General features: G+C 40.4%; 1 protein-coding gene across 1 annotated transcript in view; it reads left to right on the top strand.

Moving 5' to 3' along the window:
- The first annotated feature begins 244 nt into the window (after positions 1 to 244).
- Positions 245 to 18,375, top strand: part of LOC138698747 (uncharacterized) — a 72,006-nt gene continuing 53,875 nt past the window's right edge. The window contains exons 1-2 of the mRNA XM_069824975.1: positions 245 to 318; positions 17,428 to 17,487. The gene's annotated coding sequence lies outside the window, so the exon portion shown is untranslated. The remainder of the gene's footprint in view (positions 319 to 17,427; positions 17,488 to 18,375) is intronic.

Raw genomic sequence — 18,375 nt, 5'->3', positions numbered from 1 at the left:
GTGTATTGTTTATATTGTGTATACCACTGCCACCGGGTGCTTGCCCACTTGCAGTGTAAATACATACATACATAGAATTCTAATTTAATGTTGGTGGCATACAAAGCATCAACGTAATCCTGAAGAGCACTGCGAGGTGGAAGGCACGTATCACAGCACAAGCGTCTTGGGTGCTGGCAGCGCGGGTCGTGGTGGTTCGCGTCGCACGGGTTGCCGCGGTGCGCAGGCGCGCGGTGCGTCGCGACGCCCTCGTTCAGTCGTCGCTGCGGCGTCGAGTCGTGCGGGCGTGCATGTCTTCAGGCGCCGGCCAGCTCACAAGTAAGTCGTAATTTAGCACCGCGTCATGCAGGAAGGAGCGGCTCTCCTTCCTTCATGGCTCAGTGGTGTCTGTTTCAGTGTTGCTTATTTAACGACTACTGTGCAAGCCGCGATTCTATGACAGAGTAGCTTGGAGAACATGAAACTTGGTGGTGGCATGTTTTCAAATTGCACATCGGTGCAGGCTACATGCTGTCAGCTTATGGTACAAAACCTCTGTTCTTATGAGAATCACCGCTTGTGATTTATAGCAGAATTATCATTGTTACTCTTGAACACAGTCGCCATGGTGTCAACACGCTTGCCACTGCAGCACAACACTCGTACCGGGACTTCGCTTGATCCCTTCTTATAGCAGATCCATTAGCAAGATGCAAACACCCAGTGCTCGCTTGTACTTGTCATTATGCTACTTTACAGCAGCTCCGTCACTTACTGCACAGTAAACCGATAGCCACCCCACTGTTACAACAAACTTGTAACACTATCACATCCTAACAACACACTTGTGACCGTGCTCCTTGGAAACGAAGTCCTCCCTTCAGAATCATTATTATGTTACTTTATAGCAGACGGCCTGCAGCACATGCTTTATGACAATCCAAAACACTCGTCAGTCTGTTATGATATGACAGACTCGTCATTATATTACATTTTAACACACTCGTTATACTGTTACATTCTGACAGACTTGTCATTATATTACGTCTTAACAGACCCGTCATTCAATTATGCTCCAACCGGCCAAACATTCTGTTACGCTGTGGTATCTTCTATTACATTTTATCAGGCTCATCATTATACTGGGTGTTCATTTCAAAGTGCGTCATGACGTCACTGTTGTGAGTCAGCGATTTGAAGCGAGTTTCAGCTTTTATGTCAGAGAAGTTGCCTATTATACAAGGCGTTCAATCTGAACTTGAGAACATGTACAGTATAACGTGAACGTCGTAGCAGCAGATGGCGGTCTGTACTGTCTGTGTGCTAGCATAATCTCTTTCGAACTGTGTTTTGCGCGGACAAGTCGTACGCAGGATGTTTGTTATCATCCGTTGCATACCGCAATATTCCACAACATTCCACAACACAAATCAAATGCTCCGTGTCCATGTTGACCGTCCAAGTTAATGTCAACAAATACGTAAGTAATCGTCTTAACCCTCTCGCCATATCCCGACAGTAAGAAAAAAACTCACCTCAGTACGTGTTTCCAAACAGTTCACATTCCTACAACTACCGGCGTTACCGCACGTATCGGTAGGCCTACATACTTCCAGAGTCCGTGGCTATCCACGGACTCTGTTTACTTCAGAATGAACGCCGTACTTGCTAGGCAACTTCTCTCGCATTTAGGTAATACGCCTCTGCGGAAGTGTAGGAAGATTGAATTCTCTAGGCTCATCGGCTAGCCAAGGACGGCATACAGCGAGCCGTGAAACACTTTGAACTGAACACCCAGTATAACGTTAAGCAGACGTTGTAATACGCTAGTTATTTTATATTCCAACTGACTTATCATTTTGTTACTTTGTAATAAGCTTATTGTTCATGTAAGATTCTTCACCTTTTTCAGTTCTAACACATTCCAAGTTCTGTTAAAATACTCACATAATATAACATTATATTACGATTTACATAATTATCCATTTTATATCAGGTTTAACGCACTAATCTTTGTGTTAATTTAGAACTGATTCTATCCCCTTTGTCAGATATTTGGTTAATCTACTACACACTCCTGTGGACTTCTGTCGCAGAAATGCTGTACAAAATTAGAAACTAGATCACTCTGTTAATTATGGCATTAGGCGTGTCTCTGTCTTATGTTACGACAGAGACTTAGTTAATCTCTGACATTTTGTCTCAGCTATGTTACAAATAGAGGCTTAGTCAATCTGTTCTATCTCGATAAAGAATTTTATTCAGTTACGTTCATAAACGTAGGATTACATCTACATATGTCGTGACTCTGTTTTTAATTTTTGTACTATTTTGACTTTCAAAGAACAGTTGCTGTTAATGGCTTCTCAAATCATGTGCATTATTATGGGAAGTAATATGAATATGTCTGTTAGATATCTTGCATTGTATCTGGACTGTCGCCCCAAGCCCGATGGCAACATCCTTGTATAGGGTATACTTAACCGTGACATTGACTCCATTCATATCTCGGCCGTCTTGCTTCATTGGCTGCTATCATTCAGGATTTGTCTTGTCACACGAAAATATAACAACACTGTCCTTGGCGCTGTTGAGGAATTCTCATTCTTCCATAATCATCATTATCATAGTAATTATCTTGATTATAGTCATCGTTGTTACTATTAACATCATTGTCGTCATTAACAGCACATCGTCTGAAAGTCTCTGTTTGTCCATTGTCATGCAGGCTATAATGCAGCTGGTCCCAAGCCTTTCGCTGCTACGCGATATCTTATAGGCCTAATACTGAGAAGGTAAAAAGACAGGAGGGAGCAGTCCAAGCAAATGTGCTTCAAATCGGTGCGACGGATATGACGTCAAACTATACTTTCTATGCCCCATAATCCACCGCGAAATACCGTCAATTGCCAAATATTAAATTGATACTATCGGTTTTGGTCATACGTAAACGGTTTAGAATGGACGTGGAGGTAACAGAAGTACTGGCAGATTATTGTATCAATGTGTAATTGCCGCGCTGTCATAATTAACATTCAGCAGGTCTTTGAAATTTAATTGCGTTATTGTTTTGGTAAAAACGTAATACGGCGAACGCTAAGCTCCTCCCACGACCCCTTTCCACTTTTCCCCTACAAGCTCACCACACACTCTACGTGATAGGCTAGTGATGTGTCGAATGCACATTTCATGTGGGTGGGGATGACTTCCCCTACTGGCGTTCGCCGTATTACGTTTTCGCCATTGTTTTCAATTTCTTATGTCGCCGCTCCAATCACTCGCCTCAATTTCAATATTGCAACCAATAAGCTGCTTCCATTATTAAAAGACACCTACTTGTCTAATCCACGTGGACTAAAACCGAGGTTGCAACGTCTTGTGCTGAGGACGAACATTAAGGTATGTGATTAAAAATTATTATTAAGAGTTAAGAATGTCAACATACTCGTAAATGAAATAATAATAATAATAATAATAATAATAATAATAATAATAATAATAATAATAATAATAGCCATTTAACAATATAACAAACTAGTGCTTATTCTTATCGAGGAAGTAGACGTGACAACGTGACGCTTAGAGTGAAACCTACAGAGCAACAATCGGTCGGCAAAATTATGTTTTAAAAGCACACCGCACGTTATTGTATGATGCCGACATGTTAACCATGAGAGCGCGGCGATAATACATTTCACTGTATATTTATTAAAAGTGATACTGTTGTGACACGGACTGAACATTTCATTTCCACATTCTTTCTTGTATCAAGAAGGTTGTTGGCATTCCTTCATATGTTAAACCATAGGCGGACATATCAACGGACATATTCTACAGTTGAGGCTTATTTATAAAAAATAACTCCTGCTGAACTTGAGTACACTTTTGAAATATTCACAACACGCAACAATTTGTAATCGTAATAATATGAACAAAACAGCTGATAAACACACCGGAAAAAGGGATGAACTATGGGTAATTTGACGTCCGTACTGGAACACCTTTTTGGTTCCACCGTTTCAAGCTTATGGTCCGGGGTTGGTCTAATACATATAATGCGAGAGACGAAGATGAGGAAGTTGCCAACCCAACAATGTGTTATTATTACAACAATAATAAAAAGTTGTAAATAGAGAAAATGTCACTTATTTCATATGCAGCGTTATTAATCGATTTCTTATCGAGGTTTTGTTCATGCTTTGGCCGAATGGATCAATGAATATTTGCTGCTGCAGGGGTGTCCAAACATCAGGATCCGTTGTCCCTCCGACGATCGAATTGGCAGTCACTCACAAATGACTGATGCAGCTGGTGCAGCGTCGTCGAAGGGAGTGGTGTGTAGTGGATGTGCAAAACAAATTGATACTGACATCGGGCTGATCAATATCCGCCCGCCAGGGCGAGTTCAAGTTACAATCCGTCCGCGCGGCGGTTATTCCGTGCCGCAATGCATGCTGCTCTTATTCGCGGCCGCACACAGATTCAGTCTGCTCGCACTTCACGGCTTGGGACTGTGAACAAGAATGCATATCATTTTCCTTCTAAGGCGGGCTCTTTTAGTGTGAAATAGGACTTAATCTAAACATGAAATGACGAAATGATTAGCCTAAAAATGTCCCGTTAAGGGCTAAGGCCTCCTCCTATAGAGGGAGAGCTCTATTTGTCTCACGCGGTGAGCTACTCCGCTTAAGAGACGTTTACAACCTTGGAATTGTTCACTTGGTCCACATTCTGCACTGTTTGGTATTGTTCGCTTGTTTCTGTCGCACTGCTTTTAGTCGCTGTTCACTTGTCTTCTTAGGTTTTTCCAGTCTTCCCTATGTCTTGCTCTGCTTGACCAATGGCTTCCTACACGTTCACTGAAGAGGTCGGCTCATCTTCTTCTTGGTCTTCCGCGTGATCTCTTGCCAATGCGGGGATCCCATAGTCTGCGTTCATCTTCCGTCTCTAAGTCGTGCAACATGGCCTCCCCACTTCCATTTGGTGTTGGTGGCTTGCAGTGCTGGATCTTTAATTGCCGCCATCTTTTGTAGCACTTCGTTTGGAACTCTGTCCCTCAGTGATAAGCCTAGTATCCTTCTCAGCATCTTTCTTTGGCATATTTGGAGACTGTTACGAAGTTTGGCAGTGAGAGACCATGTCTGACACCCATATAACAGTACAGGAGTTACGCAGGTCTCCAATATTTCTGTTCTGAGTTTCTTGCTGAGTGTTTTCTCCAGTACGATGAACTTGAGAGTCCAGAATGCCTTCCACGCGAGAGAAATCCTTCGTTTTATTTCCTTCTCTGTCTTCTGGTGGAAGGAGACTAGCTGTCCTAGGTATACGTATTCAGACACATATTGTAGTTCTGCACCATCAATTATTATGGGTGACTCCGGCCCGTTTGACATTACTTGTGTCTTGGTCATATTCATCAGGAGGCCTGCTGATCTATCTAAACATGCGTGTTCTAAAAGTTAAGAATATTATTGACTCAATTAAATGGAGTGGGGAAATGCTCAGATTTATAAAGTTTCATTAGTGTGACTGGCAACAAGGTTTGACACGGATGAGGGGAAACTTCCTGTTTACATAGCTCTGAGTTATGACATCTATTCCCGCTGGAAACATGCACAAGGAGAAATAATATGTCTTGCATCGTGCCAATGCGCTGTCGTCAACTATGTTGCATCCTGGCACATCCTCGACCAGCCTGTCACTGTTTTGCACTTACTTTATGGCGGTTTAGTCAGTCATGGTGCTGACGAATGTTCCAGTAGTCACATATTGCAAGAATAAAGGAAATTGTTGACTCCAGGGGCCTGTTTCTCAAAAATACTAGTTTAGTAGTTCACCAGTTACTAGTTACCAGAGTATATTTCACCAGCTCTAGTAGATTCTGTTTCTCAAACTATTTTACCAGTCTAGTAACTTGTGACAATTTTTCACTAGTTACATGATCTCTTTCACTAGTCAGCTGATTGAGTTCATTTGTTTATAGTCATCGGTAGGTATTGTTATTTGAGGTTAGAAGGCTAAGTTGTTTGTATTTTGGTTTCGATTTCTCTTTTCGGTTGAAATTCCATCAGTTGAGAGCAAATTAACTATACTCGATATGATTAATGAATCATAGGATTATTATTCGGTGCTTTTTCAAGCATGTTAACAAAAAATGATGAAATAAACGAATGGACAAAACGTCTTGTAATGTGTGAGGCTATGGAACTGATACCTCAGAACAAAGATTATGCATACGTTAGGGACACTTACTGGCCCAACATTAAGAAAGCAATTTTGATAAGTACCAATTTAAGTTCACAGTATCGTAATTTGAACATATGATGTAGCTAGTGGGTCTACTGCCGACATGAATGCCACTTATGACTTGATGAAAAATTCGCTAATTTTTTTTGTTTTACATTTGATCTATTCATAAATTATTGTCGTTATATATTTAATTTGTAGGCTAAAGTTGACAATGTCAGAAGAACTGGCAGTGGAGGAGGAAAGCTAGTAAAAATTAGTTGATGAATTGATATTATATTATTAGGAAAAAATTCTGCAAGTGTTGTTGGTCTAGGACAGAAAGACTAGATGGCATTGGAAAATAATCAACATTCCGATTTGTAGAGCAATTTGTATTTGAAGCTTTGCTGATAATGCAAGACTTCTATTTTTTTTGTCTTATTATGGCAGGTCCTACTATATTTAACAACTTTTCAAGCTTTTCAGCACTTTACCTAAACCGTTCATTATTATTTAAACAATGCTCCCGTAAAGGAATAATAATTGTTCTTTCTCGATATAGTTTTAGCTCTTCTCACAACTTCTTCATGACTTCATTCGGAATCACCAAACCAGATATTAAAAGAAAATAACTACAATATTTTGTTTTATCTGAGAAGGTTGTCACTGGTAACTGATAATATAGAAATCACCAGTCTTTAGAGTCTTGTAGGAATATTCCTGTTGAATACTAGTGTAATCAACTAGATTAGCATTTTGAGAAACAGAATCACTTATGAACTGGTGAAATCGACCAATATTACTAGTCTGTGAACTGGTAACTACTACTTTACCCTTGTAGTTTCTAGAAACATAGACTTGTAAAATAAACTAATATTACTACTGTACAGACTAGTATTATTAGTCCATGAGTTTTGAGAAACAGGCCCCAGAAGGGCCTATACAGGTGCTTACCTTGTGACTTTGTTGCCGCGACAAGAAAGCAGTCGTCCCCCTTGTAACACATTAATTTAGAACGGACTGCGCCTCCCTGAGCGTCATCGCCTTCACTTTGATGCAAACAGACGCGTGTAGGCAACCAGCAGAACGTGGACCATAGTTGGCTGTTTTGTTAAATGTGTGTTGTGAAGTCACGGAAATACATTTGCAATGTGATTAACCAGCTCCGCTGATGGAAACCTTTCTGAGAGAAGTCAGTCTACATCTTTGAAAGAGAAGGAACTACAAATATTCTTGTTAGTTACAGCATTTGAAATAGGACTGGTTGCAGAAATATCCTATTAGCTTATAGCTCTCCCTTAACTAATGTTCTTCCTTCAATCATAAAAACGTGTGACAAATGCAACAATCGTAATTTTCTACTTAAATATAACCCTTAACCGAACAAGAAGATTGTCTGTTGTTACATTGCAGAGGGCAGGGCATACTTAAAACTCAGCTCACCACTGGAAATACTGTCATCCTCTGAGGAGTTTAGTGCTGAGAGGAATGCGGTTCCGACTAGTCTAGCGCGGTACCGTAAAATGGGCTAATACCGACCACTTTTAATACACTTCCGTACGTAGTTCATTAGCATTTTCTTTAATATGTGCGTAATAAAGCAATTAATTATCTCCCAATTTTTAAGTACCTGTCGATACATTTTTCATAAATTGACAAATTTTAATTATCATTTTATTTTTAAAAAATCAGTGATCGGTGTTACCTCATACGATGGGGTAATACCGATCACCTGTTTAATTTCCCTCATGATCGCTGTCAAACTGTTGAAGGGGTTTTACCGATCAATAATTTATGTTTTAAAAGAGATTTAAAGAAAAATCAGTGATCAGTGTTAACTGGTAGAATGGGGTAATACCGATCACCTATTAAATTTTCCTTATGATCACTATTAGAGTATGAAGGTGTTATACCGATCAGTATTTTAAGTTTAAAAAAATGTTTAAAAATTATTTTAAACTTAGGGCTTACCAAGAACAATGTACCAGGCTATATTTCATCATTTTTCAAGAATACAAATTACATCATTCATGGAAATCCGATTTGGCATTGCTCCCATATTTGTTTTCTTCCACTGCTCCATGCTGCCTTGTGTGGATGAGAGAATGCCACATCAAATGGCTGACATAAGTGAATTGCATTAGGTGGCAAGAACACATACCGTAACTTATATTGTTTTCTTCACATAGCTTTATTATAAGATAACTAGATAAATTAACGCCGATTGTTACTTTAGGCCCTTGTAATTTCTTTGCATAGGGGAGAAGCATCTTACAAAACCATTTCTCAGAAGTTCCTAGGTCAAACCAGCCGCTTTTATTGCGACCATATTCTGCACCATTAATTCCACCTTCTGTCCAGGTATCATAGGGACGTGTGCTTCTGTACACGGTGAGGTATAGGGCCACCTGCAGCTGCCGCCACCATAACACTAATACTTGTTTTAGACCCGTCCAAAATTTTTACTGGATGTTTCGAACCTCGTTTAACTATGACCTTACTCTGCCCTAGGTCATCGCAAAAATTAGTTTGTTCGTAGTTTATCAAATTTGAAGGCTGAACTCCATTCAAGGCCTCTTCTAAATTAGGAAAGAATTGATTCATTGTGTCTCTCGTTATGAATGCCCTGGATCGCTTCTGTTTTCATTCTGCTTGAGAGCTCCTTATTCCTAGTTAGGAATCCAAGAAACCACTCATTTCCAGGACGATTATTCGTAAATCTTTTCTCCTCTTTTCATTTCCAGCTGAAGTAGTCCTGAACAACATTTCTTACATCCACTTCCTTCAAGGGAAATCTCCGAATGGACAATTTTCCATTCCTTACTGCCCGAACAGCATTATCCAAGTGAACTGGATTGTATCCACCACATCTCCATGATGGTCCCGATTTTTTCTGTATAGGTCCACCCATGATCGGTGTTACCCTGGAACTTTTCCATTTCCCATATTAAGTGTTTTAATTTCAAGTAGGTATGGTCTAATAATTATCCAACTTACGAATAATATAAGTAACTAATTATACAACACATTTTAACTCTCACCTACGTCACAAACCCTTCCAGTGAAGCAGTAGAACTGAAGTTACACAAGGATATTATAGCAAGCAGAAAACGACTTGACATCAACAATGGAAAATGAAACTTAATTAATACAGCTGCAAACCTTCACGCAGCTGGTTCATATCAGCCACATTATTAGCTTCGTAAATAACGTATTCTCCGACATACCTCACGGTATACTGCAACAAGAGCTACGACCTTTTAATGAAAATGCAAAATGATCGGTATTATAATACTATATCGGAATTACCCCAAGTTACTGTACTGGAGTGGGAGGGAACAGTGACAGCGGCAGTCTGGAAGGAAGTACAATCATACTAAAAACATTCGCCCAGTTTACGAGAGCAGTATGCCTATTAGTTTTCTAACGTGTTTTAGAGATACAAGTATTGTAGAAAATTTTATTATTTATTTATTTGTTTGTTTGTTTGTTTGTTTATTTATTCTGGTGAAGTTAAGGCTATCACACCACCAGAAATACAAATACAATAAAATAAATAAAAAGAAAAATCATAATACAACTACAATAATATAAATGAAAAGAAGAATCATACTATAAAATTTAGTGATTAGTAGAATTGAATTAAATTAGTAAAGTAATCAATTTAAATATACTGTACTGCTGAACTCACTTGAGAAGTAAAACTACTTGATTTGTATTTTAAGATATTGCCAACAAATGATTTTCGCATGACATTATAGGAATCTGTTTTTCACGATACCAATCACACATATTCTAAAATTCCAATAGAATAAAACCAAAAACTTTTCCGCAGCATGTTTCCTTAAAAATGACTTGTAACGGTGAAACATTTAACATGAGTAATTCATGTAATATTAACATAGCTAATATCAGGGAGACGTTTGAGCAAAAATTGCAACAATATATTTAATATATTAATAACAAAACCAAATAGACCTAGGTAAACAATATGTATATGAAATATTCACACACTACTACAAACTGAAGACTGCATATTTTTGGACGATTAATACTTCCCACTCCGCTCGGCTCGGCTTGGCTGTAGCAACAAAAGAATCCACCTGCAACCCCCCCCCCCCGCACCAATGGCAAGAATACCTCAGGTCCAGCGCTAAACTCGTCGGAGGAAGACAGTACATTTAAGAAAAGTAAGTGTACAGGTTATTCTAACGTAAATTTCTCCTCAATTATTTGTTTAGACTAAAAATATAGTACAGTATATACTAACAAAGAAAGTACTGGAATTAGTTCCACCTGGTAGGAAAGGAAGGCAAGGACATGGAAGAATGGAATTATCAGCAGCAAGCGGGAAAATGGAGGTTGGAATGAGAGGGAACGTTGGGAAAGCGAAAAAGCAAGGAAGGTGTTCTTAACATTGTAAAACTGAGGTTGCACTCCAGCGTAGGTTCGATTCCCGGGTGGGCTGATTACCTATTTGAGGTTACCTGATTATGGGACAAATCCCGCCACTAACTGAGCGTGAACCCGGGACCTTCCATTCCACTGAAATATGTAACGGCTAATAATTAAGCTGAAGTGATTTTAGCATTGACAATAATTATTCTTGTTGCAGCAGTCCCACCAATGAGAGTTGAAAAACCTGATCTGCGATCACCTGGCTGCGCACCAGGCCATTCAGTCTGGGAGGGGGCGCGAACACTCGTCCTTGCGAGGGAAGTTACATGCGAGCCCCACGCTTGTTGACCATTTGAATCGCCTTCCATTGAAGGAACATTGGAGAATTTTCAAGGAAAAACCGATAATAATTACCACATGAGGGGGGGAGCTGTGCAAATGGCACTCAGTAAACTGCTCTGCAGTGGGGGAGATATAGGCCCGGGACCCATTTCTTAGGCTCATGAAAACCACAGGCAGGACGAGTAGTCTGGATTTAGCACACTGGTCAATTGACGTGGGATCGGCCCAAATAAGTTCCCTTCTGCTCACGGTTGTGTAGGACTCATTGACAAGTGTCTGCAGGACGAAGGGCAGACCGAAGCCACGCGACGCGGCAAATGCGATTATCGTGCGGCGGACCGCACGGAAAACGCGCGACTGACGTCAAGTGAAGTGCGGCGGACCGCATGATGGGCCGGTTGTTGTCAAGCGGACCGTGCGACAAAGAAGCGTGACTTTTCGGTAGGTATGCCCCCCGCAAGACGCGGCCTATAAATGACACCTTGACATTTCCGCGCTGACGTACGTACATCCTTCAATGGCGCACTATATTAAGGCTTCTAGTTTTCTTTGTTCTAAAAATATAACTACTGACACTGATATGTATATGGAGGTGTGTTTAATTATGTAGTAGCCGAGCATGGTGTGAAGCAATTTCCACGTCTGCTTCGTATTCGGAATATCTGAGGTTCGATACTCAGGCGGACTTGCAGTTTTCCCTTTTTTCCAAATCTCTCCAGGAGAATTTCGGGGTAAGACCGGTTCAAAGGGAGTCACTCTCTCTCTCCCCAGTCCCGTAACAGCAAAGCTAAACGTATCCCTCATGAAGGCGCTTAGGGGCGTGGAGGTAGAGCTCCATGCTTTTATGATCTTCGCACCACGCTCCCGCCGCCTTCTGCTTCCACGAAGGGTCAGAAGGTACTCAGTTTGATAGGGCTCGGAGACGGGTGGGCCTCTTGATTATCACATCTGTCGTAACTGGCAGAATGTACTCCGCCCCTGATATTTTATACGGAGGTGGGGCCTGGAGGTTTCCACCGCACCTGAGGCTTACTGTGCTTACATTTCCTGTTTATTTATTCATATACCGTATTCCATTGTCCTCTTCAATCTGTGCACACGTAGGCCTATCACTACTATTCTGTAGCTATAATCCTTCATGTTTAATAAACACGTATTCAGGCTAGCACTCTGTATAATCCCTCTTGTTTAATAAAGACGGCGTATTCAGACTACCACCCTGTATAAGCCCTCTTGTTAAATTAAGACGGCTATTCAGGCTAGCACCCTGTATAATCCTTCTTGTTTAATAAAGGCGGCGTATTCAGGCTAACACCCTGTATAAACCCTCTTGTTTAATAAAGACGACCATTCAAGCTAACACTATATAATTCCTCTTGTTTAATAAAGGCGGCGTATTCAGGCTAGCACCCTGTATAATCCTTCTTGTTTAATGAAGTCGGCGTATTCAGGCTAGCACCCTGTATAATCCTTCTTGTTTAATGAAGTCGGCGTATTCAGGCTAGCACCCTGTATAATCCTTCTTGTTTAATAAATGCGGCGTATTCAGGCTGGGAATCTGGATGCGACGCAGGCATTCCTATTCCTACGACTGCGAGCTACAGAACTGTGGAACTTACAGATTAATGCAGAAGCACATCTTTTTAATGCAGCTAAGAGTACAAAGTGTTCCTACAATCTGTGGCGGATTTCATTCATTAATGACGCAAAAGTTATTAAAGACAGCAACTTGAGGCTTTCTGCGTTGTAATTGTCAGTTTCTGTAGCCCATACTCCGCTGGATGGAGGTCAGCACAAAACACAGGGAAGGAATTCAAGAGAACAAAAGCACAGCGAACCACCATTAAGGCTTGGCGCAACGAATTCATGGAAACTGGTGACACACATGGGATAAGCGGTGAAGACATCATTTTCTAACAAGATAGTGCAACTTGCGATTGGGCACACAGTAACTGTTCGAATCTGCATTTGAATGATAGATAAATTGGTCGTAATGGCCCTCTCGATCACCCGACATTACGCCATTCGAGGTTATATGAAGGATAAAGTGTACACAGCTCAAGTGGCAAACACTGAAGAAATGAAGCGAAGGCTCAGAGCTGCAGTAAGAGTATTGCCCCCGACACGCTGCGGCAGTAGTGTCAGAGTTGTAAGCTCCAATGCCGGTTGTGGAACTAGATCGGAGCTTGAACTTGCTTATGTCTGTGGAAACACCGGAGCACGCAACCAGTCTAGTGGAGCGCTCCGCTCCGTTTAGTCCCTGTCTGACATCGCTGCGCTACGGAGAGCTTTAAAATAGAGGAATTCATGTCCACGTGATCACAAATGAATGAAACTTGTCAGTTAACAATTGCAATGCAAAAAACCACCGCCAATTGCTGTAGTCGCGACGCTGTTATTCCCGGCGTGACTCCTCCACTTTGCTTACGTCTTAGGAAGTGAAGGCTCTATAAAGTCTAGGTAGGTAGTACCGTTCGCCATTTTCGTTCTTTCGTTGCCGAGCTACCATACGAGGAATCTATTTGCCACACCGTTAAACATTATCATGTCGTAGCTCCTATGATAATAAATCAAACGCACTGTAATTCAGCAAATAATTGAGCGACAAATAACGTCTTCGTGTGCTTTCTGCGAACGCCAACGAAAGAGCCAAAATGACGGGCGATTATATTAAGTATTTATCGAGCTTTAAGAAATGAATAACGTCTTCATAAGCGAATCACAAGACACATACGTTTAAATGTAGCCGACCTGCAATGCGATCGGCTGCCGGAAATTAGAGCGACGGGACTATATCTTCAATACTTTTTGCGTTATTTAATGAATGAAATCCGTCATAGACTTCAGGAACACCCAGTATAATTAAGCAGGTTTCCTGTCGTATCATTTGAAGGGAATGTAGACTCAGACATGATATGTACTAAACCTTTAGGTAGTAACCTACATATCCACGGTCCAGTTCAAAAGGAACACAATTCAACATTTAAAGTTTTGTGAAACCTGCATTTTAAAGCCTGATATTGCTGTGAAAAATCAAAGGATTGTTGAAATTACTTCAAATTCTGTTAATGATGTTTTACTATGCACTATAAGTTTCAAATTATAGTGTATTAATTGGAGTTTTCACAGGAAGATGAAGTTTTAAAATTAATTTAAAATTTTGAATTGTTTCCCTTTTGAACTGGCCGTCGACATTATGAAGGAGGACACTGGCGCATGTAAGGTTAAGACATTGGACACTAAGCAATCAGCACTTAGATGACGAGCTCGCTAGAGGGTGATGCAGAAAAATGTGTTTCACGATTGATATCGGCAGGCAAGAAATGCATGATTGTACCTTCTCATTGCATAAAAAAGTTAATTTTTTTAGTGAGCTATTTGCATAAATGGACGGAACGAGGTTGTCGTCTATTGCTATTATTATTATTATTATTATTATTATTATTATTATTATTATTATTATTATTACTATCATTATTATTATTATTATTATTATTACTATTATTATTATTATTATTACTATTATTATTATTATTATTATTATTATTATTATTATTACTATTATTATTTCAAATGATGTTTTGACACGTCTCCCTGTGCGATGCAAGTTCGCATCTTCATTATTAATAAGGAAGGTAAGGGTTGCATTGCGTGCGCGACCCAGCATTATTGCGTCACAGTCTCTATGGATACCGCTCGCTCCTCCCACAATCCTGTGCGCGCTCAAGACAACTGAGAAGACCTGTCGGTATCGATTGTACAATTCGATTCAAAGTTACTGTCACTTACGCCACTGTTGCGCGCAGTTGCTATGGTTACGGCGTCACCTACCAACATGGTTCAGGGCTGTCCACCAACACGCCGCGTGAGACGTGAACAAACCACGTGATCCTGCGTCGGATTCCTGTGTTCGAATCCATTTCTTTCCTTTTCATTTCAAGTTCTGCAGGAAAAAATACGAAAACGTGTTGCTGAGTCTTTCAGTGTTTTAGGTCTATTTCACAAACAAAATAATTGACTTGGATGTAAATGGAAGTATTTTCAGCGCCGTTCTAGAAGTATTTGGTTTATATTGTCTTCGAAGTTTGACATGATGAACAGACATCAAAGAGCTGCATTTATACCGAGTGCAAACTCGTCTTTCTTTGTATAACAGACATTTTATGAATCTGCAAAGAAACTCAACACAAAGTCCCCTATTAATCCAAGACTAGTGGCAGTTACAACGGATCAGGTGCGGGCTTGATGGCGTCGATCCCCTGTCTCTACTTCGCATCCGGTTAGCGCAAGAGCTTAGATGAAAAGATACAGATTAAAATTTTCTGTGTAACTCTCACGATCATTCACAGGTGCTAGTCTGGATGCCCAGTCGGCTTGCAAGCTTAGTGTAAAGATATTGTGACCGTTAGGGAACAGCTAGACTTTGCCAGTGATGCCAGGTAGTGTCCTGCTATCCCCACCTCCCAGGGGCAGAACGCACAATGATCGATTGTGTTCCTCCCCCGCACATGAATAAGTACAGCTACGAACACGCATTTTCACAACGCTACGATTCAGAAAATTATCACATTACGAACGACGTGTATCATTGAACTATTCCTCAAAGGTACAAGCAAATGCACTGGATAGGAAGATGTACTTTTGCCTCCTCCATTGTACCCCAGATCACATATAACAGATTGGTTAGCCTTATAGACTTTGACGGCAACAACTTTGATCAATTTCACTGTGCTGCCATCTAGCTATTTCATAAGAAGTCACGTCATAACTCTCATTTGAATTGCATGGAGCAACTGTACTGCCATCTAGTGGTCGTTCTCAATCGATGGTGGCGACCCTGGTGGTTGTTGCCTTTTTTAATATGGGAATGGTCAATCTGTTATATATATATGTGATCAGGGATTCCACGTAAAATACATTTTCTATAATCCCAAAAAGTGAAACGTGTGAGTATGTAAGCATGTATGTATGTATGTATGTATGTATGTATGTATGTAAGCATGTATGTATGTAATATATTACGTAATGTATATTTATATACTCCTATTAGTATTTATATATCTATGAATGTATGTATGTATGTATATGTATGTGTATATATATATGTATTTATGTGTGTATGTATTTATGTATGTAAGTATGTATATATGTACTTATGTTTGAATGCATGCATGTTCGTAGCATTATTGAACTCTACCAATATCGGAGTGAACATTGCTAGCACAGTGGTGCGCTAGTTTCTAACGATATCCTACGCACTTGTGAAATAAGCAATGCAAACAGTTCAGCAAGAAATATGTTTCACGGGCGCCACAATGTGAACAGAAGGCAATATTTCACACAACGAGCGAGTCATTCCTTCCGAGCGACTTGCTGCTTTTCAATTATTTGTCATGAGAAAGGAATTGTAACTGCGCGATATGCAAAAAAATAAATACATAAATAAGGAAAAGATTAACTGTCGCAACTCAGCTAAGTTAGTTAAACAGTTTGATTCCCTAAGTATGCATTGTACTCCATTTCTCTCTCAATTTTGCAGATAATGTCAGTAAAGAACGGCAGATCGCTCGACGTGCCACTTCACTTATTTTATGTACAAGCTATTGAAAGCCAACATGATTTTTACTTTTTTTTTAATAAAGATCTATTCATAGAAGTATCTTAATAAATTAATAATTCACGAGGATGGCTACGAACACATTTCCCACAGCAGTTCTGTACATACCTAACAGCAAATCTGTCTAAATCACTTTTCGCCAATCCTGGAAGTGCTGTCCGTATATTTGTTGCAGTTGTCTGATCGTCCGTATATTTGTTGCCTGCTTCTTGTTGCAGTTGTCTGATCGTCCATATATTTGTTGCCTGCTTCTTGTTGCAGTTGTCTGATAGTCCATATATTTGTTGCCTGCTTCTTGTTGCAGTTGTCTGATCGTCCATATATTTGTTGCCTGCTTCTTGTTGCAGTTGTCTGATCGTCTATATATTTGTTGCCTGCTTCTTGTTGCAGTTGTCTGATCGTCCATATATTTGTTGCCTGCTTCTTGTTGCAGTTGTCTGATAGTCCATATATTTGTTGCCTGCTTCTTGTTGCAGTTGTCTGATCGTCCATATATTTGTTGCCTGCTTCTTGTTGCAGTTGTCTGATCGTCTATATATTTGTTGCCTGCTTCTTGTTGCAGTTGTCTGATCGTCTATATATTTGTTGCCTGCTTCTTGTTGCAGTTGTCTGATCGTCCATATATTTGTTGCCTGCTTCTTGTTGCAGTTGTCTGATCGTCTATATATTTGTTGCCTGCTTCTTGTTGCAGTTGTCTGATCGTCTATATATTTGTTGCCTGCTTCTTGTTGCAGTTGTCTGATCGTCCATATATTTGTTGCCTGCTTCTTGTTGCAGTTGTCTGATCGTCCATATATTTGTTGCCTGCTTCTTGTTGCAGTTGTCTGATCGTCCGTATATTTGTTGCGTGCTTCTTGTTGCAGTTGTCAGATCGCCCACCACGGAGGGACTCATGGGGTAGCGCGGGCAGACGAACTTCAAGGGTGAGTGCTAATTGTGCTCCTTCCTCAATCATGTGAACCAGCTGATTGACGATATTGATGTAAAATCATTGCACAGCAGTCCCAGGCTGTTCTCAACATGAAACTTTGTTTTTTTTTTCTATCTCTTCGGTCTTTGCGTTAAGGAATCGCTTTATCACACAAACCAGACCTACTGTTTGTTACTTGAAGAGATCCCACCCTTAGGCCCAAGTGACTGCTCGAGCGCCTATCGGTCACAGGGAGCGGCGGGCTTTCAAGGAAGACAAGGAAGTCCGTCCCAGAATACAATATGCCAGTATTCATTACAGCTGAAGTAAGATCACAGACGAGTTATAGCAAATGTCGGATATTTTCTGTTTTGTATTAATTTACTATTCAATACGACTAACACGTAGCAGACCACATCCGGTTGGCGATGCCCGCTCGCTGCAGAGAGCGGGACACCGGAGACAACTACATGACTCTCCTTCCTGGTAACCATGACAACAGCAGTTTAACCAATAACATAGCTGGTTAGTGAAGTGTTCAAACTGACTAGAACCCGCGAGAGAAGGCCAATTTGGAGAAATCCTACTCACCGCCGACAAGTCTCGGCTCGTTCGGCTTTATTGGAAAGCTCTCTCTCTCTCTCTCTCTCTCTCTCTCTCTCTCCAGCCTATGCCTCCCGTCTCTCTCTTTCTTCCTTTCACATTTTGTCAGTTTTCTCTCCCTGCATAAATTTTTTGTTTTATGTCGGTAGATTTTTTTTCCTTGTTTGCGTGTGTTCCAGTTATTTTTTTCTTTCGTGTTACGAGATACGAGTAATTTATTTATACAGTATATTGATAGTTTAGAAATAAATGCAGATGTCTCTAGTAGTAGACGTCCAGCGTGTTGAAGGCAGTATTT

The sequence above is a fragment of the Periplaneta americana genome, chromosome 4, assembly GCF_040183065.1.
Source record: "Periplaneta americana isolate PAMFEO1 chromosome 4, P.americana_PAMFEO1_priV1, whole genome shotgun sequence".
Classification (NCBI taxonomy): domain Eukaryota; kingdom Metazoa; phylum Arthropoda; class Insecta; order Blattodea; family Blattidae; genus Periplaneta; species Periplaneta americana.
This window is presented reverse-complemented; position numbering and strand designations above follow the sequence as displayed.